At 36.2% G+C, this 6,728-nt stretch overlaps 1 pseudogene; it reads left to right on the top strand.

Moving 5' to 3' along the window:
* Window positions 1-3,376: 3,376 nt before the first annotated feature.
* On the top strand, window positions 3,377-4,102 carry LOC103300632 (proliferating cell nuclear antigen-like; annotated as a pseudogene).
* Window positions 4,103-6,728: the final 2,626 nt, after the last annotated feature.

Below are 6,728 nucleotides of genomic sequence, written 5' to 3'. Positions count from 1 at the left end.
TTTGAGATGTCCAGAATTAGCATTAATTTCATCAGAAGGAGGGATTACGTCAATCCACTAATCAGTTGAGCTAGTTTCAAATTCTAATGGGGCGGCTGGGCGAATCTTTTCCTGGAAGTTCCATACATTTCTAATGTCTTACTCCAACCTCTCTCTTGATGGACTATTCTATACAAGTGAAATGAAAATAAGAGCAAGGATATTCAACATGTAATTATTATAGTCCGCCAGTATGCACAATTCAGATCAGAACAAAAGCAAACTATTCTTTTCTTAAAGCTGGGGTTTATTTGACCTGATCCGAGGAGTAGAAATGCCTCAACTTCCCCACGTGATAGCCAGAGCCTGTGAGGTTAGTGAATCTTGGTTCTGCTCATGAAGAGAAGACAGATTCTGTTACCTTGGCTCAGGAGACCTCCTACAAGAAAATAGAATGTGACTTATTAAAAGCCACAAAAGTGATACTTAAGTTAGTCCTGAGATGTATGAATTTCACCAATAGAAATCAATAATTATTTCTACAAAGTCTCACTTATTTCCACATCTACTCCTTTCCTTTCATTTCTTTAATTATTTTAACTCTACAAAGTAAATCATTCTATTTGCACTATAATACACATAGGAATTATTTTCAACCAAATACCTAATAAACCTTGATCCTTATCAAAAGTATAATGTTAGACAGAGTGAGCTAGGGAGGTAATAGGAAAGCATACATCCTCGTGAAGTTGCAGTCTAATTGAAGAGAAAAGACTAACACATAAGCAGGTTAACTATCTTGGGCAATAACTAGGTTAACATCATGAATAAGATGTCTCAGCCAGGGGCTTTGTAGACTTCCTGGAGATGGGAGGTCATCTGTTGGTTGCTGTTGATATGTGAGTCCCAGGATCACTAAATAGAATATCTTTATGACCACATACGGTCTCTGCACATATAGGTAGCAAAATATCTCCTTTCTGTGTCTTAGTTTCTCATCAATATACAGTAAACCCAATCTACTACCAGTAGATTTTAGAGAATGTACCTGATGCTTCTCAATATCAATATAAATAATAATTGTCAATGTCGCATGATATAAATCACCCAAGTTCTTATTATTTCCAAGGTGGAGAAAGCTCCAATGAAAAGCCAAAACCTAAACACAAGAACCTTTATGTATGGCTGCCTAAGGGAGAAAGTGTTTAAGGCAGACTTTTTCATTGTTTTAGCCATTGGAAAAAAAGATTACATTTCTACTACATTGGTGGTAAACATGTTAATTTAAGTCATGATCACTTTGAAAGTTCTTAACTTATTTTCTTTAAACACGGCTTGATTTTCCTCCTTCAGTGGGCTCTGTAACTAGTCATATAGTTTATAGCTTCAGTGCAAACAGTATCTTGACAACACAGAGGGAGTGCTTTTTTAAAAGTCTCTTGTAACCCTAAACCAGCTGAATCTATTTTGCTATGACTATTAAGAACACACACACATACATACAAATAGAAATAAATAAAATAAAAAGAGATTTTGAACATTAATTCAAGAAAGGAAACCATTCTTTTGAAGAATGCTCTAAGCAGACCAAGGAAATAGTTTTTTAAAAAGGAACTTATACTTTTAAAAATTGCTAATACACATTCAGAATTTTTCTTTCCAGATGATTTTTTCTTAAAATGTAAAATTTATAAATTACAATTATGTGAAAAAAATATATTTTTGTATATATTCATATATGCTTACATTTAGAGTAAACCACACTTATATATGGAACAATATGCAAATGGTAATTTTTATGACTAACAGATTCTCTTTAATATGCAATCATGCATGCATGCATAATTTATAAGTAACATACCTATTCACAATACCAAATGCATTTCCTTTTTATTATTTTTTTAAAATTCATTCTTTATTTTCAACTGAAATCAAATCATTCTTTCACCAGGGATATTTTCCTCTCTCTTAAAATATAAGAATGCAGTGTTGAAGTCCTACAATTAGCTCTAACAATTCCTTTGGAAGAGTTAAAAACGCAGGGCAAAGGAGAGGCCAAGAAGTTATGTTGGACGTGATATATATTACTTATGAGCAATAAGAGAGAGTAAAATAGTATGTGAAGTGATCATTTGAAATGTTAAGCTTTGAAATATTTGCCCATAATGTTATTTTAACATAGTTGGTTGCACTGAATGGATGTGACTCTCTGTCCCAAGTGATACTTCCTGTGAACATAAAGTGTCTGCAGGTGTTTGCCTCCAGGTAGGTCACTGAAAGACAATGCAAATGAGGACAATTTCCCCAGGAGCAGCAACTGTAGAAATTAACAAGCAGAAACCTGGTAGACACTGGCATCCTTTTCTCTAGCAAGGTAAGTTTCGGGGCATTTTAGAATTTGCCCTCCATTAAGTCCTGGATTACCCCATCCCTCATGTGTGCCACCAGTTCATAAGCAAAAAAACGAAATATAAGAAATTCTCAATTATCCACCTTTAGAAATCCACTTTCTATTTTATTCAGGGCATACTGACTACCATCAACTGTGTGTTTGCTTCTGCAGCACACTCCTCCCTGTCACCTGGCCAGCCCTTTGGCAATAATTTTAATATAGCTTAAAGTAGGCAAACCTTTGTCCCCTCCCCCAAACCATTTACATTTCTGGTTTAAAAATAATCTTTTTGCAACAAATCTTGTGTTAGATTATTTAAAATATTAAAATAATATTTTCGTAGCAAATCTTGTTTTTGATGATTACTACATATACTACTTCACTTTAAGCACTTTGTCAGTACAGATCATTGGGAAGAGGTAAAAGGGAGAAAGAAAATAATTAATGCAATAAGTCAGACTTTTTATTTATATTACTCATTTAATTCTCTTCAAGGTTCCATGAGATACATATGAATGCCTCCGTTTCACAGATGAGGAAACTAAGGCCCACAGGGATTGAATAATTCCCTGAATATCACAGAGCTAGAAAACAGTGATATCAATACTTGATGCCAGGTTTATCTGACTGTAATGCACTTGTTCCCTACCCCCCGCCCCCCCCCCCCCCACACACACACTAAAATGTGGCCTTGGCCTTGTTTGCATATGAAAAGTTTGCAACTGGTTTGGGAAATCACAAAAGGAAAAGCGTGCATTCACAGTGCCTGTGGAACTCATTTAATGAACTAGCTCAGATGAACAGATGCTTCTAGATTTGCGTTGGGGTTAAGACCCAAGAAACCCATGTCAGTTGAAAATATCGCAAGTCGAAAATGCATTTCATAGATCTTCCTTGATCTCAGGCTCTCATCGCTGCTCAGCCTGCTCACTCTCATTCTGTGAAGTCTGGGCTGGTTACACCTCCTACTTCCCTTTGTTTCTAGCCTCATCTTTGTGACTCCCCACCGTGTCTGAAGTACACCTGGTCCAGGGCTCCATCCTGAAAAAAAATATGCAGGACCTCATCAGTGAGGCCTGCTGGGATATCTCTTTGGTGCACCTCACCCTGTGCTCCCAGGGCTCCCATACCTACCGCTGCAACCACAACCTGCCCATGGGCATGAACCCCAACATGTCCAAAATACTAAAATGCGCTGGCAACGAAGACATCACTACCCCAAGAGCTGAAGCTAATGTGGACACCTTGGCACTAGAATTTGAAGTTCCAAGTAAAGAAACAGTTTCAGACTATGAAATGAAGTTAATGGGTTTGGATGTTGAACAACTTGGGATTCCAGAACAAGTGTATAGCTGTGTAGTAAAGATGCCTTCTGGTGAATTTGCGCATATATGCCGAGATCTCAGTCATATCAGAGATGCTGTTGTAATTTCCTGTGCAAAAGACAGAGCGAAATTTTCTGCAAGTGGGGAACTTGGAAATGAAAATATTAAGTTGTCACAAACAAGTAATGTCAATAAAGAAGAAGATGCTGTTACCATAGAAATGAATGAGCCAGTTCAGCTAATTTTTCACCGAGGTATCTCAACTTCTTTACAAACCTACTCCCCTCTCCCACAGTAATACTCAGTATGGCTGCAGACGTACCTCTTGTGTAGACTATAAAATTGCTGATATGGGACATTTAATATATTATCTGACTCCCAAGACCAGGATGAAGAAGGATCTTAGGCATTTTTAATATCCAAGAAAATAAAACTTTAAGAACTGCTTCTGAGATCCCAACATGCCCTTAAAAGTCTCTCCTGTCACCAAATGTGTACCTCTGAGTACATATGGTGATCACGTTTTCTGCAAATAACCTACCTTTTTTTTTTCCATTTTCTACTTTAAAACATAAAGTCTGAAGTCAAAGCTGGTCTTATTAACCTAGAACTACTTCTGCCTTATCTACAAATACTCTATAGAATTTTTATAGCAAAAGGGTTTTTTGACTATTAATACAGTTTTAAGAAGCGTGTTTTCAATTTAAATAAAGTTATTTGAATTTCAAACATCAAAAAGAAAAAAAATGCATTTAATACCCTAACCTACCAATCATCATAGCTTAGCCTAGCCTACCTTAAACATGCTCAGGATACAATAGGCAAAAAAACACTGGCAGCAAAGAACACTAGAGGATTGGCTGTTTACCTCGTGGGTGCCTGCCTGGGAGCCATGGCTCACTGCCTCTGCTCAGCATCAACCTGGGGAGAGATCAAAGTTCAAAATTCGAGGTATAGCTTCTCCTGAATGCATATCATCCTCGCACCATCTTTTTCAAAGTCTAAAAACTATAAGTCAGGGACCATCTGTATACAATACAGCATATATAATAAAATCACTCCAATTTAACAACTACCTAGAAATGATATGACCTGTTCATCTACAGCATGCCTGTCAGTCAAGTCCGGGTGATGCAGAGAGAATAGAGGACATATTTTTCCTGAACATGCTCCCAGCTTTCTGATCATGCTTTTTCATACATTTTCTCCTAACATATGCCATCACAGGTAATAAAATAGGAACTAGAATTCTACAACACTGAGCAAGGAAATGTCCTGCTTCGGGACTGCATAGCAACCAGATGTCCACAGAGGAAGGTCTGGGAAAGACAATTAAATACAGTACTTTCCCTCCAGGGCAGTATTGATCAAAGGAGTAACACATATACATGTTTCATCATTCAAATGCTAATGAATCTATAAACCTCATTATTTCTTATCTATCTTTGAGTTTCCACAGCAGTTTTTGATGACATGCTGTATTTCTGACAGTAATGTTTGCACTTTTTATTCGAATTTTCTAGCCCAATAACAGACAGGAAACCTTTAGTAAAAAAAAAATTTTTTTTAATTCTCTGAATATGGTACCAGAGCATGCATTATCTGCAGACTGAGAATAGATACTAACTTTTCAACTCTGCTCGAAGTGTAACTGGTTTCAAACAAGGCTTATTACTAGGAACAACAACAATAACAATGAAACATTTACTGAGACACCAAAAGGCATTTCCTATGAGAATTTTGAAATTCTCCGAAGGTAAATACTATGAAAACGTAGTGTCAGAGGGCTCAGTCAGAAAAGCTAACCAGCTCAGATATCAATGCAGAAACAGAATGCTCTTCTTGTTGATGTCCTTCTCTTTATTACACTTTTTAAAGTGTTTTTTGTTGTCATTGTCAATGTTTATTTGTTTTCAGAGAAGCAGTGGGATATGTTGGAAACGCCAAGGCATTTGAAGTCAGAAAGGTCTGGGTTCAAATGTGTTCTGCTACTTAACTTGTAAAATGACCTTGAGCAAGGTAATTAATCTCTCTGAGCCTCAGTGTTTTCACCTGTAAAATGGGGTTACTAATTATTAGTGCTACCCGTGTGACCTAATAAAATTTGCTCACAATTTCTGAGATGTGGGTTTCTTCTATGTGGAATAAAATTAATATCTACTTTATAGGATATGCAAAGGATTAAATGTGATAATAGCTATACACACTTAGCTCCATACCAAGTGCCAAGCAGGTTCTGAATAAAATGGCTGTCAGGAATTTTTGCTAGAAATACATGTGCATGGCAGAATATTTATAAAATATCCCAACAGTTAGGAATAATCTTGGTATATTTTGGTATACTATCTTCCAGCCTTTTTTCTATGTATATATACTTTTGTATGTAGCTGAGATTATATTATCCATAGTTTCATGGTTGCTATAACTTATTATATGATAAACATTGCCCCCATCATTATAAATTCTTTATAATCATTATTTCAATAGCAGCATAATATTACGTTTTAGGATATAATACAATCTGATTAATTAAATTAGAATTTTGCTATTATAAATACTATACTATATCATTAGCCACATTTCTGAATATTTCTGCTTAGTTCTATTTTCTAAAGGGCTTCTCGATAGCCCTTTGCCAAGGGATACACTGAGTTGGGTGAGTTTGGGGAAAGAAATATAAAGATAAATTTCTCCAACAACAATGAAAGAGAGTAAAGGAAAGCACAATATTGTTATAGTGATGTGTAAAGGAGAGAGAAACTAGAAAAATGCAACACAGACACCTTCTTTCCAAAGGCCTATAGGTTAACAAATGTATAATTTAAAAAAGTACTGACTAGAGAATTTCTGGTGTCCCAAGGAGTCTCTACATATTAAAAAGAAAAGTCCTTGAGACAGACCTACAAGCCATTGCATTGTTAGCTCAAATGCTGGAATTTGGTACCCATTCAAGGGGGTCTAGAAAACTTTAGACATTTATAGACCTGAAAATTAGGCATGGTCCTAAAGTCCTTCGGAGGTGCAAGAGAGAC

Source organism: Eptesicus fuscus, chromosome 10 (genome assembly GCF_027574615.1).
Source record: "Eptesicus fuscus isolate TK198812 chromosome 10, DD_ASM_mEF_20220401, whole genome shotgun sequence".
NCBI lineage: Eukaryota > Metazoa > Chordata > Mammalia > Chiroptera > Vespertilionidae > Eptesicus > Eptesicus fuscus.
The sequence above is the reverse complement of the archived record's forward strand: the minus strand, read 5'-3'. Positions and strand labels throughout refer to the sequence as shown.